Consider the following 19,470-nt stretch of genomic DNA (forward strand, 5'->3'; position numbering starts at 1 on the left):
CGATCGGGAAGCGAAGTATGAATATAAAGTGGTCCATTGACGGCTCTGATTGCTTCCAGGACCTACTGGTTGCCTCTGAGGAACCTGTGGAAGAGGACATTTAATTTTTAGCACCAAAACCAGTCATTCGACGACTCTTTTTCATGGTTTTCGATCAGAAAGCAAAGTATGAATATAAAATGGTCCATTGTCGGCTCTGACCTCTTCCAGGACCTACGGATTGGCCCCGGGGAACCTGTTGAAGGGGATATTTTATTTTTAGCATCAAACCCAGTCATTCGAAGGCTCTTTTTTCATGGATTTCGACCAGGAAGCGAAATATGAATTAAAAATGACCATTGACGGCTCTGTCCGCTTCCAGGACTTACTGATTGCCTTCGAGGATTCTGTGAATGAGGACATTTTAGTTTTAGCACTAAAACCAGTCATTCGATTTTTGATCAGGAAGCGAAGTATGAATATAAAATGGACCATTGTTGGCTCTGACCGCTCCCAAGACCCAAGGATTGCTCCTGGAGAATCTGTGTAAGGGGACATTTTATTTTAAGCATCATAACCAGTCATTCGACGTCTCTTTTCTAGTGGTTTCGATTATGAATCGAGAAATGAAAATAAAAGAGACCATTGAGGGCTCTGACCGTTTTCTGGACCTACAGATTGGCCCAGGAAACCTGTGGAAGGGGACATTTTAGTTTTAGCACCGAAACTAGTCATACAACGGCTCTGCTTTCATGGCTTTGGATCAGGAAGTATGAAGTATGAAGTAGGCAGGTTCCCCGTGAGCTATCCATAGGTCCAGAAAACGGTCAGAGCCGTCAATGGTCCATTTCTTATTCATACTTCACATTCTGATTGAAATCCATGAAAAAAGAGCCGTCCAATGATTGGTTTTTGTGCCAAAATAAAATGTCCCTTCCACAATTTCACGGGGGGCAATCCTTACTCCTGGAAGCGGTCAGATCAATGGTCCAATTTATACTCATACTTCGCTTTCTGATAAAAAATCACAAAAAAAAAGCCGTTGGGATATTGGTTTTGGTGCTGCAACTTAAAAGTTCCTTTCCACTGGTTTTCCGGGGGAATCTGTAGGTCCTGAGAGCGGTCAGAGTCATCAATGGTCAATTTTATATTAATACTTTGCTTATATTAAAGAAGAGCTGTCGAATGATTGATTTTGGTGTAAAAACTAAAATGTCCCCTTCCACAGGTTCCTCGGGACCAATCCGTAGATCCTGGAAGCGGTCAGAGCCGACAAGGGACCATTTTATATTCATACTTCGCTTCCTTGACTAAAACCATGAAAAAGAGCCGTCGAACGATTGGTTTTGGTGGTAAAACTAAATGTCCCTTCCACAGGTTCCTGGGGCCAATCTGTAGATCCTGAAAGCGGTCAGAGCCGACAATGGACCATTTTATTTTCATACTTCGTTTCCTGATCGAAAACCATGAAAAAGAGCCGTCGAACGACTGGTTTTGGTGGTAAACTAAAATGTCCCTTCCACAGGTTCCCGGGGCCAATCCGTAGATCCTGAAAGCGGTCAGAGCCGACAATGGACCATTTTATATTCATACTTCGCTTCCTGATCGAAAACCATGAAAAAAGAGCCGACGAACGACTGGTTTTGGTGGTAAAACTAAAATGTCTCCTTCCACAGGTTCTCCGGGGCCAATCCATAGATCCTGGAAGTGGTCAGAACCGTAAATTGACCATTTTATATTCATACTTCGCTTCCTGATCGAAAACCATGAAAAAAGAGCCGTCGACCCGGATAAAAATTTACAGTAACTTGTATGACATAACCCATTGAAATACAATAGATTGTGTGGCAAACAATACAAACTATTGTATGCTTATTGTAAAATGTTCACGGTTGTAAAAGATCTTTATTGTACGTACATTAAAATAACAAATATTTAAATGTTTCCGATATATTCTATTATATTTTTATTATTCGCTTATGTTTAGTATTGCTCATCCAAAAACTAAACAATTTTTAAAAGTATTTGGGTTAGATGATCTGGAAATCCGTCTAATGTTATTGAATTAATATAATTTTGGAATATTTCATGGATTTATTATATTGATGAAATAACAATTGAAAACAATAAAATTACTATAGCTTCGTTTGTTAAATAAATAAAAATGTTATACCGGTTCTCAAGTATATATTTTCATATTGCAGGTCTAGTTGCAGGTCTAGAAATGTTTTGCAATAAAAATTTGATTTCAAAAAAATGAAAGGGAACAAAAACTTTTGCTTATAATTTTACTCGGAGAATGGCTGGATTCATTTGAGCGTGTACAGTTTTGTTTATAATTAGTGAAGAGATGAAAATAATGAAACTGTTATGGTGCAGAAAGTGTTTTTTTCATTGCAGTTTCTGCTGCTGGGAAAGCGGTAGATCACTATGGCTTCTGTACCGTGGTGAGTATCTAAAGTGTTGAAGCGCGTTAGAGCATCATTACTGGGCGCGAGTATTTTGATCACTCGCACTGTATTGTGCTTCCAGTTGAAAACCGAAGTGAGCTCTCGCGACGATTGAGTTTTTCCTTATTTCCTGATGTCGCAACTGCATCGCGACTAGTGCGCATATATGCCACCGCCGTGCGCCATGATGCGCACTAGTCGCGACGTAGTTGCGACAAAAGAAAACGGGAGAAAACTCGATTGTCGCGAGAGCTCACTTCGGTTTTCAACTGGAAGTACAATACTGTCATTTTAGATTAGTCACTCTTTTTCGCATCGGTCACTATTTTCGGTATTTTCGGTTATCATTTCGGTGGCTGCATTCCGTATCGGTGACGTTCGACGTTTGATAGTTCATCAAATAGTAGCGCTGTTATTTGGTCAATTTGGCCACCTGTCAGCTGCGCTACTGTTTTAGCAGCGCGTTTAGTAGCGACCGGTAAAGTGTCAAATAATGATACTGCACTGACAAACGGTTTATACTCACCACCGGTAATCGTAATCTTATACTACAAAAGTTCAATGTACATAATGAACGCAGTGGTTCATCCCGAACAAAAAATAAATGAAAATTTTATCATCATAATACAGTGATCGTTCGCTAATTGGGGCACGACCTCACCCCAACTAGCGAATGCCGTTCGCTAATTGGGGCGTTTTCACAAGCGTCAATGTTGTTTACTTTTTGCATTGAACAAAGGAAAATTTTACGCGCCAGAAAATATCGATCCCGCCAAACACGGAAACAAAACGTCAACTCTTTTTTGACATCACATTCTGACGTTTAGCTGCTTTTTAATTGGGTTTCGCCCCAATTAGCGAACCCCCAACTAAAAAGCGCCCCAACTAGAAAACCCCCAATTAGCGAACGTTCACTGTACCTGATGACATGCCAGGTAACATGTAGCCTTGTTCCTTTGCAGAAATGAAGCTTATGGTAAATAAAATACTGCTGCTTGCTGGTCACTGATTGAAGATCGTTCAGTGGCTACCATTGGCCAATCTCACCAACGGATATAATAAGAACTGATGCAGGTAATTTTTCTTTTCTTCTCGACGTATTTTTTCTAATAAAACTGACATTCTTTTATAATTTACATTTTTCACTTTTTACATTTTACAGGCAACCCACTTATCTTTGGAAGTAGTGCGCTGGATTCGTCTAAAGATATATATGCTAAACAACCGGAGGAAAATAAAATAATTTGTAAAACAATTAATTCTATTGTATTTTTATTGTAATATTGGAGTATAATGTATTCTAAATCCTGCTGTATTTCTATTGTAAAACAATAGAAACAGTAATTGAAAACATTTAAAACACAATGTTTTCTATTGTTTTGTCGCTCGAAATCATCCCATTGAAGAACCGTAAAATCAATTGTTTTGCTCCGAATTTTGTATGGAAAATTTTCGATTTTTTTATTGTAAAGATACATAACAACCCCCCTTTTTAATTGTAAAAGTCCCATTTACCATTCATTTTATCGTGGAAAACCATTATTTCTCATGTGATTTTATTGCCAAAATTCCATTATATTCAATGGTAAAAAATATGTTTTAAATGGTGTTGTAACAATAAAATTTATGATATTTTAATGATATTTTTTATCCGGGGAACGACTGGTTTTGGTGGTAAAACTAAAATGTCCCCTGCAACAGGTTCCCCGGGGCCAATCCGTAGCTCCTGGAAGCGGTCAGAGCCGTAAATTGACCATTTTATATTCATACTTCGCTTCCTGATCGAAAACCATGAAAAAAGAGCCGTCGAATGACTGATTTTGGTGCTAAAACTTAAATGTCCCCATTCACAGGTTCCCCGGGGACATCCCAGCGAGTTCAGGGTCCGTTTATTCAATTGTTTTTTTTTAATCTGGACACATTAGAGCCCTTCTAGAATAAAATCATAGTGGCCGATCTATCAAAAAGCGAGATTCAAATGAAGTTGTGGCCTGACCCCTTTGATAAGTATCGATCGGAACCGTTTTTAAAGAAATGGCCATATCTCACTTGATTCTGGTCCGATTCCAAATCTCAATATATGGTTCCAATCAGCAAGAGCCCTACTTCATTTGTGGTTACTAATATTAATCAATTTTTAACCACAACTTTACCGAATATCCACCTCAAATTTACGATTTTGAACCTACCTCCGAAAAACCCGGAATATCTCCGGAATCCGGTGGCCATAGTCGGTTCCATGGACATACCGTCAAACTGCATTAATTTTCTAGTTCGGGCATGCCTGAATTGTCAAAATCGGATGATAACTAAGATAGTCACAGCACATCTAATTTTACCCAAAATTTGCCTATCCTAATTATTTTGTCCATCCCCTGTAAGTTCAAAACGATACTGTTGTTTCATGTTGGCGGATCATGACAACAGGCTTCGAAAATATACATCAATTATATTCCTGGTAATAGGCCCCCCTCGACTATAGTAGGGGAATGCATGTTGTTTTTTATGTAGGTTTTGTACTTAGTCGATGTTTTAAAAGTAGTATGTGGTATAAAAAAATGTTGCTTTGCTTTTTATTGTTTGTTTTCTACATGTTTTCAAAAACATTATTTCAAAAACTTCCTCCTCATCATATTCTGCATCTTTTCATAGATGTGTTATTTTGTTTTTTGATGATGGGAAGATTGTTCATGCACAATGCAAATAGTTGGAGCAAATTTCAGGCCACGCAGGAAATTTCAGACTGTGCTTAAGACGTCCCTCGTACATAGAGTTAGGCAGAATGTATGAAAAGATCCTCTAGGGCGTGGGATTGTAGCCACAGGAGTTTACGACAAGCCGGTGATGAACCTGGCTGAGACAAGATTCGATTCGCGATTTTATAATTGTTGAGAGAGAGATTTTAGATTTTTTATGACGTTGTCTCCTCTTTTTGTCATTTTATTTGAATTTTCAAAGATGACATTATTATCTCTGCTATTTGCCTTATACCAGGCAGACACGTTAATTGAAAGAAGACAGTATCTCCTCTTTTACTGCATTTCGTAGAATAGAAAAATAGAAATATCAAATAACTTTGGTTAAATATAATCTTCATTACGTTTCTCCAAGTAACTCTAGTAAAGTAGTGCGTGATATAAAAAAAAAATCTGAAAGAAGTTGCTAGTTGCTCGGTCAATTCTGAACAAAGCATCTAAATAGGAGAATATTTTCGTTCGCAGTTGAAGACTTTTGATGGCAGCGGATTCAATTCCAAACCTGTAGGGTGGGTGTACCAATTGTCGCCATACATAAGAACAACTATTTTTTTTTAAAATAAGTAAAAGGCATGGGGGTCGACTTTATATATCAAACGAAAGGTTTTACTTCCTGCTCCTTATAACAGCTGTGAAAACCACAATAAAATTTGTTATTATCCTCAAAATTGATTAATCCATAATAGGAACGCATGCACCAGTTGTGGCACTATTCTTAATTTTGGTTCCTTATTTGGCAAATCTCATTGTTTTCTTATGAGACTGGCCAAAAAGGGACCACTAGTGCGACAACTGGTGCAAAGGACGTCAAAAATTAAGCAAAATTAATTTTTACAATTATGCTTTGCTTGTTTTGGAGGAGATCAAAGGTTTTATCGTATCATATGAATATGCTTTATCGATATGAACTTGGTTTGTGGTGATTTGATTGTGCCATTTGGCATATAAAGCACTAGTGCGACAACTGGTGCTATAGCCACAACTGGTACATCTAGACTAATTGAACTTTTCAACTACTCATATCAATGCACTATGATCCAGGATACGCGGAAAGATGCATTTTAAATGAAACTATATTTTTTAGAAAAAATGTTGTTCCGCAAAGTTGTTCGAAATAGCAAGGCCATCATTATAGTGTTATCAAAGAATAGGGTGGCCCATTATAGAAAAAATAATTGATTTTTTTTGTCTAATTTTGTGGAACACTGACATGCAATGTTCTACAAAGCTGTACCGCAGAGTATTTCAATAAATTTTGCTAAAAAACTTTTTCTGTAGCTCTCAAATTGGCTGATTTAAAACTATTTAACCTATTTGCATAAGGGTGTCCCTAAAAAAACATTTTTGCCTTTCTCGTACAACAAAGTTGTACCAGAAGGCTATAATTTCACTCCAAAAGCCAAATTTTGATAGAAGGCTCGGAGACCAATAGTGTTATATACCAATCGACTCAGCCCGAAAAACTGAGCACATGTCTGACTGTGTGTGTGTGTGTGTGTGTGTGTGTGTGTGTGTGTGTGTGTGTGTGTATGTAGCCCCGGGAATTTTTTATTGTTAAAAACGTTTCATATAGAAGGACTTGACCGATTCGAGTGCAACTAGTTTCATTCGACGGAGAAACTTTCCTAGTTGGACACTATTGTTTTTGTTTGCTAATAACTCATTCGATTTGAATAATATTTCTATTTTTCTTTTAACAAATACGCTGTTTACATGCACACTTTAAGTCATTAATCAATTTAGCCATGACGCAATCCATTACTCTCATAATAATTGCTAAAAAATTACTCAATTATTGAGTAATTTATAAGCAGCGTGATAGAGTTGCATCAAATATTTTAACCGCCAAGATGTAGGCAATTAGCACAGCATTTACAACATTAATTCGAATCCAACATATCGAATCGAGAAAGGCATAATCACCACTTGGGGATAAATTTGGGTTTTTTTTTCATTTTTTGTTTTGTATTTATCGGAAAAGTCGTCTTCAGGTGACTTTCAGACCTCAAAAATGCAGCTTTTGATGGGTAAATTTGCTCATTATCTTTTGCCTTTCAAAAGCTATAATATTTTTCCTATCAAAATTGAGTTTATTTAAGTAGATATCTCCTATGAGTGCAAACTAAAAAAATATGTTCATACGATATTTCAAAGAGCAACCTTTTTTTTGTCTTTATTATCGAGACAAAGAGCAACTCATATTCTTTATTGTATCAAAAAAATGGAGATATTTTCTTCACATGGTTTGATGACAACTTTCTGTTTCAAATTAGCTATTTTTTTTGTTTTTTTTTTCGGAAAATGAAAATTCAAAGTAGTCTCTGGAGTCAAAAGAAACCCCGTACGACGGTTGGCTTAATTTTCAACAATGAACATATAGTACTTAAAACCTATTTTACAATGGTCCAGGATGCAGATTTACTAGGAAAAAAGCATTTTCTGCCAAAATTATACTTTTAAGAGAAAAAAAAATGTTTCCCAGAAATGATCTGGATACATGAGCACTTGTTATGGAGTTGGAATGTTATGGTCGTGTGTCATTTTGAAGTAAATGTCTGAAATTTTCGGGTTGTCAGAGAAATTCCTGGAGGAACTTGCGGAGGAATTCTTGGAGGAACTTCTGGAGGAATTCCTGGAGGAACTACCTGGAGGAGTTTCTGGAGGAACTTCCGGAGGAATTCCTGGAGGAACTTGCGGAGGAATTCCTGGAGGAACTTCTGGAGAAATTCCTGGAGGAACTTCCTGGAGGAGTTCCTGGAGGAACTTCCTGGAGGAGTTCCTGGAGGAACTTCCGGAGGAATTCCTAGAGGAACTCCAGGATGCAGGTTAACAAGGTAAAGGCCAACTTAATTCACCGAGTGGTGATACTGCCTTTCTCGCATTTAGCCATGACACCAACCTTATATGTCGCTCATATAGTTCGATTCCATTTTCTTAATAACTTTTAAACGCAATGATCGATCGTTATCAAATTCAATAGTGATCAACAAGGCTCTATCCCATTTGTGAACAGGGATCATTTTTGCAGATTTCCATAATTTCGGGAACGTATTGTCTTTTATCGATTGATTGAAAAGTAGTAGCAGTGGAGTCGCAAAAGATTCAGCACAGCTCTTCAGAAGATAGGGCGTTAAGCCGTCCACTCCTGAACCTTTGGACACATCAAGGTCACAAAGAGCCTTTAGCACGATGGGAGAACTGAAAGCGTGGAAGATGGATATCGTGGACTGGGACTTTCCGGAAGCCTGCTGCGTGGGCTGGAGGCAGAGGTGTTGCATTGAAAACGCTTTTAAAAAATGTCACAAAAAGGTTCGCAGCCTCATCAGATGTAGCTGCAGTAGGGTTACCGTAATTCACCGTCTTCGGAATTTGGTTAGTTGACTGCTGGGTTGTTCTTTAAATTTGACTGCAAGTTGTCCAGGTGTCTACGGTAGCAAGAGTCAAGAAGCTCGTTATTGGAAGATTCCACCATTCCACCAGAGCTTTCTGCTAATACCGTGATTATTACTTCGGCGACGAGGTACCATCAATTGAAAAACTTCATACAGTTTGTCATAGAACAAGACAACATTACCATCGATAGACAACGCCTGGAGACAATGATTCAAGTTGATCGTAGAAAGCTCAGAATTGAGAGAGAAACAATCGCATCGCCGGAAGTCAAAATCTATAGCGTTCAGTTTGAGCGGGTACGAAACTGCAAACATCCATTTGTATTAGCACTGGCGGGTGATGATCGTCTGTTGGTAGGAGGGGCAAGGCTGGCTTAAAGGCTTCTAAGATGTCCGACGAGTTCGTAAACACAAGATCAAGCACTCTACAATTGCAATTCGAAATGGAGTTGATTTGCACCAGACCGTTGGCGGAGATTGATTCGGTTAGAGAAATTTATTGCTTGCTAGACGCATTTACGGGAAGCAAGCCGTTGATATCGTCGTCAAAGCGCCACAGAAGGTAAGGGAGATTGTAATCCACCAGCAGTAGAATGACATCGTTGTCCAAAGACATGTCTGAAACACGTTGAACGGCGGTGAGATGGGCGGCGGAGTAGAATGTGGATCAGATTTTGGACGCAGGTAAATTCCGAAGATATATACGGATCGATTTGGAAGTTTCACGCAAAATACGATTTGCTCAAGCCCGTTGCAGCCATCGAGGGTCAGCTCGAAACAATTCTCTTTCTTCTTTCCTTTATCCTTCTTCCTTCTTTCCACATTTTTTCTTCCTTATTTCATCCTTCTTTTCTACTACTTTCTTCCTACTTGTTTTTTTTCTTTCCTCTTTTCACCCTTTTTCTTCCTAATTTCTTCCTTCTTTTGCCTGTTTTCTTCCTACTTGCTTTCTTCTTCTTTTTTCCTCCTTTCTTCCTTATTTCTTCTCTCTTTCTTCTTTCTCTCTCTCCCTTCTTTTCTTCCTTTTTGTTTCCTGTTTTTCTTCCTTATTTATTTTTACTTTCTTCCTTTTTTTCCTTCTTTACTCTTTCTTTTTTGCTTCTCTCTTCCTTCTTTTCTTTTTTCTTCCTTCTTTCATCTTTTTTTCTTCCTTTCTTCCGTTTTTCTTCTTTCTTTTTTCATACTTTCTTCCTTTTTTCCGTTTTTCTTCTTTCTTTCTTCCATCTTTATTCCTTCTTTCCACTTTCTTTCTTCCTCCTTTTTCCTTCTTTCTTCCTACTTTCTTTCTTCTTTTTTCCTCCTGTTTTCTTTCTTTCTTCTCTCTTCCTTCTCTCTTTTCGCCTTCTTTCTCCCTTATTTCTTTCTTCTTCCTTCTGGTTTCCTGTTTTTCTACCTAGTTTTTTTTTCTTTCTTCTTTCTTTTTTTTCTTCCTTCTTTCTTTCCTTCTTTATTTCTTCTTTCTTCCTTACTTCCTTCTTTCATCCTTCTTTCTTTCGTCTTTCTTCCTTATTTCTCTCTTCTTTGTTCCTCATGTCTTCATCTTTCTTCTTTATTTCTACTTTCTTTCTTATTTCTCGCTTCTTTGTATCTCATTTCTTCCATCTTTCTTCCTGTTACTTGTTTCCTCCTTCTTTCTTTTGTTTTGCTTCATTGTGGCCTTCTTCTTCCTTCCTTCTTTCTTCCTTCTTCTATTTTCCGTTTTTTTTCTTTTTTCTTTCTTCCTTCTTTTTTCCTTCTTCCATCTTCCTTCTTCTTTCTTTCTCTATTCTTTTTTCCTCTTCTGTTCTTTTTCTTTCTTACTCTATATGTTTCCTCCTCTCTTCTTTCTTCCTTTTGACTAATTATTTACATCTCACTTCTTACTTCTACGTTCCTCATTTCTCACATCACATTTCTTACTTGTCACGTTTTACTTCTTATTTCTTCCTCTCCACTTCTCACTTCTCATTTTTCACTTTTAACTTCTCATTTTTCACTTCCCACTTCTCACTTCTTATTTATCTATGATCACTACTTCAATCTTGCATCTCACTTTTCACTACTAACAACTCCCATCTCATTTCTTGTCTTTTTGTTCTTTCGATTTTTTGTCCTTCGACCTTTTGACCTTCTACGTTATGTCAAATATTCAACCTTTTTACCCTTCGACCTTTTGTCCATTCGACCTTTTGTCCGTTCGACCTTTTGACCCTTCGACCTTTTGTCCTTTCGACCTTTTGTCCTTCGACCTTTTGACCTTTCGACCTTTTGTCCTTTCGACCTTTTGACATAGATTCGGAATTGTGGTACTATTCTTAATTTTGGATCCTTATTTGGCAAATCCCATTGTTTTCTTATCGGATTGGCCAAATAGGGACCACTAGTACGACAACTGGTGCAAAGGACGTCAAAAATTAAGCAAAATCAATTTTTACAATTATGCTTTGCTTTATCGATATGAACTTGGTTTGCGGTGATTTGAAACGCCATTTGGCGGGTTAGGGACAAAAGGTCGAAAGACAAAAGGTCGAAAGGACAAAAGGTCGAAAGACAAAACATCGAAAGACAAAAGGTCGAAGGGACAAAAGGTCGAAAAGGACAAAAGGTCGAAAGGACAAAACGTCGAACGGGACAAAACGTCGAATGGGACAAAAGGTCGAAAGAAACAAAAAACAAGAAGGCGGAATGGACAAAAGATCGAAATAGACAAGAAACTGAAACGGAGAGAATCAATCTCGCACCAGAGCTGGCCTACCCAGTTGGAAAAAAACTCCTTTTTTTCACAATGTTTAACAATTAAGTAAAATTCATTCAGTGAGTACAACTAATAGATAGATGTTTAAGTTTTCAAAATGTCACTTCGATTTGTCAAAATGGCGCACGCTGCACATCAAATACACCGGCGTGTATTACACGCAGATTAATTTTAAATACACGCGTCTGCGTGGCTGAGGCGTGTACTGTTTTAACAGATTTAAATGACATTTAGAAAACCTAGATATCCATCTATTATTTGCACTCATTGAATGAATTTTATTTATTTGTTAAAAATAGTGAAAAATAAAAGGATAATTTTTTGCCAACTGTATAGAACAACTCTGTCTTGATCTATACAAGTTTTCTTCATTTCCAAATTCAACAATCTTTTTTATCTCTAACAGAACTATCTAGATATTCATAATATTGTTTCATATTAATTACTCCTTCTTTGAAAATTGCTCATTCTTCAACTTTGATTAATGGGATAAGTGTGTTATTTCTGCTTGAAGTTAAATGCATTTCACAAATTCCTTTGGAATACGCAAAACTTGTTATCAACTTGTTCTTGATCGACCTTTTATCACTTTCGACCTTTTGTCCTTTTCGACCTTTTGTCCCTTTCGACCTTTTGTCTTTTCGACCTTTTGTCTTTCGACCTTTTGTCCTTTCGACCTTTTGTCTTTCGACCTTTTGTCATAGATTCCCATTTGGCATATAAAGCACTAGTGCGACAACTGGTGCTATAGCCACGACTTGTGCATCTGGCCTTTATATATATATATATATATATACTAGCTTTATGTACCCGGCCTTGCTCGGAGTTGCCAGTTTAATTCGCAGTTTTTTTCACCATCGGAATTGGAATAGGTCAAAAGGATAATTGTGTTTTCTTATTGATATTTCATCATTTGATTAAAAGAAGGTAGATTACATTTGAAAACATTGACTGATTTTGAAAATGGGATCAAACCCAAAATCGCTTTATTCCGGGCAAACGTCTATTTCTAAAGAAGGAAAAACATACACCGATGCCTTATTCCGGAAAAACGTCTATTTTAAAGAAATGATCACATTTACCGTCCAGAAGGAAACACTTTAATCATTGCTTTTCTCTGGGCAAACCATGATTTCGATGAAGTGTTGAGTTGATCGATCCCTGTCATCTTCGCCTTCTTAAGAAAAAGAATGTTTGTTCCAAATTTGGTTGAAATCGGGCAAGGGGTACAGAAGTTATGCTGGAACATTGGATCATTGCATACCTTGCTTTTATTTATTAAATCTTGAATCATTATCATATAATTATCATACCTTTTAAAATTTGGAATAAAGGTTACTCGATTATGGATCACTATGCAATTTGATCATTCATAATCATCAATCATTAATCATATCGATCGTTAATCATTAACCATACACATAGTGTGTCAACATTTAATCACGATCGGTAATCGTTAATCATAATCCAACGGTTTTTCATCTATTATTCATAATCGTTAATTATTGTCAAAATGAATTTAATCATTAATCATTATCAGTCATCCTTTTTCAAAAATTATAATTCATTAATCATAATCTTTAATCATAGAGTTGAATGATTTAATCATTTAATCTGCTTAGAATTGGTCCTGGGGGTCAGGAGTTACACTGAATTGCCCGTTTTCTAAAGACAACCGCTTTCCCTTTACCCTTCCTCTTTTCTCAACGGCCATTTCACCCCCTTTGTTATCTTCTCCTAGGGATAGAAAATGTGTGTACCAAATTTGGTTGAAATCGGTACAGGGGTTCAGAAGTTACACTAAATTGCCCGTTTTCTGAACAATACCCTCCCTTCAGACCCCTACCCCTTATCCAAATTTCCCTCCCGTACGATCGGCTCCTCATAGTGAATATGTGTACAAAATTTGATTGAAATCGGTCCTGGGGTTGGGAGTTACACTGAGTTGCTCGTTTTCCAAAGACAACACCTCCCCTATACCCTCCCTTTTTCCAATGACCATCCCATCCCCTTTGTTATCTTTTCCTTATGATGTAGAATGTGTGTACCAAATTTGGTTGAAATCGGTACAGGGGTTCATGATTTACTTTGAATTGCCCGTTTTCTAAACAAAACCCCTCCTCCAGACCCCTCCCCTTTCCCAAATCCCTCCCATATGATTACCTCCTCGTAGTGAATATGTGTACAAAATTTGGTTGAAATCGGTCCTGGGAGTTGAAAGTTACACAGAATTGTTCGTTTTCTGAACAAAACCCCTCCCACGACCCCTCCCCCTTTTCTACATGACCCTCCCACCCCTTTGTTAACTTTCTCTGATGGTAGAGAATGTCTGTACCAAATTTGGTTGAAATCGGTCCTGGGAGTTGAAAGTTACACAGAATTGTTCGTTTTCTGAACAAAACCCTCCCACCACCCCTCCCCTTTTCTACATGACCATCCCACCCTTTGTTAACTTCCTCTGAGGATAGAGAATGTCTGTACCAAATTTGGTTGAAATCGGTCCTGGGAGTTGAAAGTTACACAGAATTGTTCGTTTTTTAAACAAAACCCCTCCCCCCACCCCTCCCCTTTTCTACATGACCATCCCACCCCTTTGTTAACTTCCTCTGAGGATAGAGAATGTCTGTACCAAATTTGGTTGAAATCGGCCAAGTGGTTCAGAAGTAGTTAGCGAACATACATACATAGATTGGTTTTTATATATATAGATATATATATATATATATATATATATTAGGGTGGCTCAAAAAACACTTTTTCAAATTTTTTGATGGGCCGCCCTCTTATTCGGTTCTATTTGATGCCCTGATGCTCTGGACAAAATTTCAACCAAATCGGTCAACGTTTGGGCGGTGCTAAACTCGTTGGAAGTTTATATGGAAAAATGTATGCAGAAATATCCAAAAACAGTGATTTGCAGTTAGACGGTACAATTTACGATCAAGAACCATGATACTCATTCAGTTCTTGTAGAATTAAATACAGAATGTTATGCTGAAAACCGCGAGAAGATTAGAGTTTTTTAGGCAAAGATATTAGCATTTTACTGGAGTGTTGTAGGGGTGCATTTATTTCTTTTCAAAGGTAAAAGAAACGAAATTTGCTCAAACCCCACTTAATAGAAATGCTAATAACTTAGCCGGGCAAACTCTAATCTTCTCGCGGTTTTCTGCATAGCATTCTGTATTAAATTCTTCAAAATCTGAGTGAGTAGCATAGTTCTTCATCGTAAGTTGTGCCGTCAAACTGCAATTCACTGATTTGGGATGTTTCTGCATACATTTTTGCATATAAACTTCCAACGAGTTTAGCACTGCCCAAACGTTGACCGATTTGGCTGAAATTTTGTCCAGAGCTTCAGGGCATCAAATAGAACCGAATAAGAGGGCGGCCCATAAATAAAATTGAAAAAAGTTTTTCCCATACTAATTTGAGCCACCCTAATATATATATATATATATATATATATATATATATATATATATATATATATATATATATATATATATATATATATATATATATATATATATATATATATATATATATATATATATATATAGACCAACATTTGAAAAAGACGTAACAGCCAAAATTTATTCCTTCTGATTCCTCGTCTACATATATAGCTTTATATGTAGACGAAGAATCAGAAGGAATACACGGCGTGTTCAGTAGAACAATATTATCACAAAAAAATGAGCATGGCTAAAATTTCAACTACGTGAAAATATAGCTTCTTATCTTTCATTTCCTGGGTATTTTAAAAAAATCTACCGAAGGGTCCCGAACAACTTTTTTTTTCCTTTCCAAATGGAACCTGCATTCTAATCTAATATCAGCTGCCAGTCACGAGTCCCTCACGAGTTGACTCGTCATTTATTTTTTTTTAACTATTTTTCATGTTTTTGTTAAATATCTTAGCTGTGCATATGCACAGCATATGTTTCTAAATGGACAAATTGATATGAAATTTGCGAAAAAGAATCCACGTGTCTTGGAGGGACTCGAACCCTCAACCTCCTACTCTCTAGATAGGCGTGATAACCCCTACACAACAAGACCACTTAAAGGTCACGTTTGCGGAAAAGCCATCAGAATCCGAGTACCAACCTCCACCGCGGTTAGCTCTCTTTTTTGCAAATTGAATATCTTTCGGATGCTTGATTTGCCCAATCTCCACATTTGCTTTACTGTTGTATATCCACAGCCAAGCGAGTGCACATTGTTTATTAAACGAGAGGATCGCACTCCATGCCCCCCAGCAACGGACTGGGCGGGACGGTATAGAATGCGAATTCAATCGCACTCTGCTGTGCCAAAGGCTTGCTTGGCTAAAGCATTTGATGAGTTTGATTGCCTTCACGTAAACGGTCGCGTGTACTCAGACGACTAATGACGGTGAAAGACCGACACTTGATTACAATTAATTGCATATTATTCGGCAACTCGGCCGTACGAAAACCATTTTTTTGTTAAATATCTTAGCTGTGCATATGCACAGCATATGTTTCGAAATGGTCCGTTGCTGGGGGGCATGGAGTGCGATCCTCTCGTTTAATAAACAATGTGCACTCGCTTGGCTGTGGATATACAACAGTAAAGCAAATGTGGAGATTGGGCAAATCAAGCATCCGAAAGATATTCAATTTGCAAAAAAGAGAGCTAACCGCGGTGGAGGTTGGTACTCGGATTCTGATGGCTTTTCCGCAAACGTGACCTTTAAGTGGTCTTGTTGTGTAGGGGTTATCACGCCTATCTAGAGAGTAGGAGGTTGAGGGTTCGAGTCCCTCCAAGACACGTGGATTCTTTTTCGCAAATTTCATATCAATTTGTCCATTTCGAAACATATGCTGTGCATATGCACAGCTAAGATATTTAACAAAAAAATGGTTTTCGTACGGCCGAGTTGCCGAATAATATGCAATTAATTATTTTTCATGAATTAAATGCAAGGAATGAATATTCTTCATGTTCTTTTATTTTGAACCTAATTTAAAAGGCTCAAATATGGAAAAGCATGACGGAGCCAAAATTATTAAGTTCAACATTTGGCTAGCAAACATACTGCTTCGCAAGGGTTGAACCCACTAATATTTTTAACAGTGTTTGTTTAGTTTCAATTTTATACTTTTTGGATTTAAATGAAAATTAGCGAATTTCGTAGAAATTATTCCAGATAATTGAGAAATTTCAAATTGATTGTTTGAGCTCAAAAAACGACAGGATTCCGACATTCAAGACATAACGATTTCTGAAAACCTAATGATTTTTTATAACATTTCCAAGATAACATAAAACTATTTTAACCTACCGAAATAAGCATGCCAAGACCATGCTGCAGGTGGCTGAGTTGTATTCCCGGTTCGGTCTAGGAAATGTTTAGGGTGGACATTTCCTCGGCATTTCTATGAGGGATGGTTTTATAAAGATATTTTTGGGTTTGAAAGTAAGGAATACATTTTATTCTATGGAGTTTTTATAAATATTAACGGAGCTTAATAATTAGTAAAGCTTTTCTAAATTACGCTTCTGATCATTGTTGAGCTAGATTTTTTCCCTAGATAGATGAATAAAAGTAAAGCTCATCGATTACTTCAAAGTCTGGTGGTTGTACCAAGAGTCATGAAAATAAGTGTCTTTTTAGAAGAAGATGCATTTGATGCATAGGGCAGGAGATTGATTTTCGTTTACTGGTTAACTTTTCTGAACTCTTAGGCAATTTAGATTTTATTAGAGTCATCCCTTCAGCACGATTTTTGTGTCTAAAAATTCAAACTCTTCTCCTTTTGTGTTTGCGTTTTATGTTGGTGGTATTCGGCTTGACCAAATAATTGAACGTTATTGAAAGTGATTGCCAAAAGCAAAATAGCAATAATGCGACAACACAATGAAAAGTGGACTTATTTTTAAATTGGTAATGAATTTCGAGTGAAAATAATCGTTTCGAATGAGTATTTCTCCAAGCTCACGCAGTGCAATATCATAGAAAGTTGCATGTTTGCCACAACATTTGTAGTAAAATGAATTTGCTTGTCTGGATGAATCACTCGTTCTCATCAACTATGCATCGCAGCGATATGATCTCTAGGACAAAATACAGGACATATTTTTAAGTTTTTTTTCATACCCATGTCACTTTTTGTTGAAATCAGAAGAGATTTTATTTTAAACTAAAAGCTAGATATTTACTTCCATTTTTGCCTTTATTGTGCACTTAGCATGACTCATTTTTGCGCTCATCTGTTTACCGTATATCAATTGAAATCTGATTTCTATTTGAATGAGGTATTAAGGATTTCTATGAGCATGTTGGATAGTTTTTAGTGATAAATTGAAGTTACACAATCAAAAATACGACAGAAAAAAGTGTAAAAAGTGAATTATGTGTATCTACATTACTTCTCCTTCTTCGTTTTGGCATTACATTCCCCACTAAGACATTGCCGCCTCACAGTTGAGTGTTCAATCAGCACTTCCACAGTTATTAACTGCGAGGTTTCTAAGCCAAGTTACAATTTTTTTACCATCAAATTTACCACCAAAGTTTCAATTTTGGTATATATTTGGGAAAGAATTGGGTGTATATGTGCATAAGATGACGATGCAGAGCATAATCTCCATCTAAGCCTTTCTTAGCTGTTTGCAGGGGATAACATAAATATATCCAGTTCGGCTTCGTCATGCACTTTGACGCTTGAGCTCCAACAAATTATTAATTTAGACTATAACTTGGTAATTTCGGTACCCCTGAGTTTATAGACGATTATTGAAATAAAAAAATCCAGGAATCTCATTTTAAATGGGACGCGATAAATAATAATCGTTGGTCTTCCAACTACAAAGATCTGTTTCAGGGAGAAAAAAAAAGTTGTTCGAGACCCCTCGGTAGATTTTTTTCAAATAGTCACGAAATGAAAGCTTAAGGTGATTATACAATCAAGCCATGTGGTGAATTTCAAATTCACCACACGGTTTTCTACTCCTATTATCAAAAGTTCAAATCCAGCGTAATAGTTTTCGTACAATGCTGAAATTAAAGTCGTTTGTTTAGCATAAATATACAAACGATCTACGGATGTTTCATCCCCATAGGCATTGTGGTTCTCTCAATTCGTGCTCTTGGAAAATCGTAGACAAAGCACGTGGTTTCCAAGATGGCTGATTTGTGGCTTTGTTGTATAACCACCTTAAGAGCTATATTTTCACGTAGTGAAAGTTTTGGCGATGCTCATTTTTTTTGTCATAAAGGTCCCCCATACACACGCCGTGAATACATTTTGGCTCTTACGCCCTTTTCAAATGTTGGTCTAGATGTTATATTATATTTATTTTTTATATATAAAACAAAGTTGGCATTTGTACGACCACGCATCACTCAAGAATAGACAGCCCAATTTTTGCTAATTTATATCTCTTTTCTTCTTCTATTTACGAGGATAAATGTTATGATGAAACTGGAATAGGGGAAGTGCACCGGTTTTGGCCAACTTAGTGCCTATTTTGGCCAACCATGAAAAATACATATTTTTCCAAAATAATCGATCAGTTAAAAGCAGCGTTGAATCGTGAGGGATATATCTCTTGTTGAAGCTAATAAAACCCTCCCGAATGGCTTTATTTTTGGAGTTATTCGCAAAATTGGCCAAATTAGGAACATGGCCAAAACCGGTACAGTTCCCCTACTTTGAAGATCAATGCATATGCACAGCTAAGATTTTTTTCACTCACCCGGGACTATGGTGAAAACAACTCAAATTTGGCTTCATCCACGGAACAGGACACGTTGGGTCGATGCAGCTCTCTTTATTTATAATAACATACATGAGAGAGATTGCAAAAACTACCTAGTAGTGAATTAAAAATTTGAACTTCGTACTCAAAGTTGAGTTCTTTGAACTTTTTAAAGGTACTTTATTTTTTCTTTGCACAATTTCTTATGAAAATTTCTAATAGCTTCCCTTGGAAATGTTTTAGATTTTGCAGTTGAAACTCTTAACAATTTCCCATGGATATTCCTCACCTCACAGTTTCCATAGAAATTCTCTACAACTTCCAAATAAAATTCTTCACAAATTCCTTACAATGTCAGCCGAATGAAAAAAAAATATCTTGAAAGAAACCGTCACTTTCGCTCATATGTTTTTTTTCACTGGCCT

Source organism: Armigeres subalbatus, chromosome 3 (genome assembly GCF_024139115.2).
Source record: "Armigeres subalbatus isolate Guangzhou_Male chromosome 3, GZ_Asu_2, whole genome shotgun sequence".
Taxonomy (NCBI): domain Eukaryota; kingdom Metazoa; phylum Arthropoda; class Insecta; order Diptera; family Culicidae; genus Armigeres; species Armigeres subalbatus.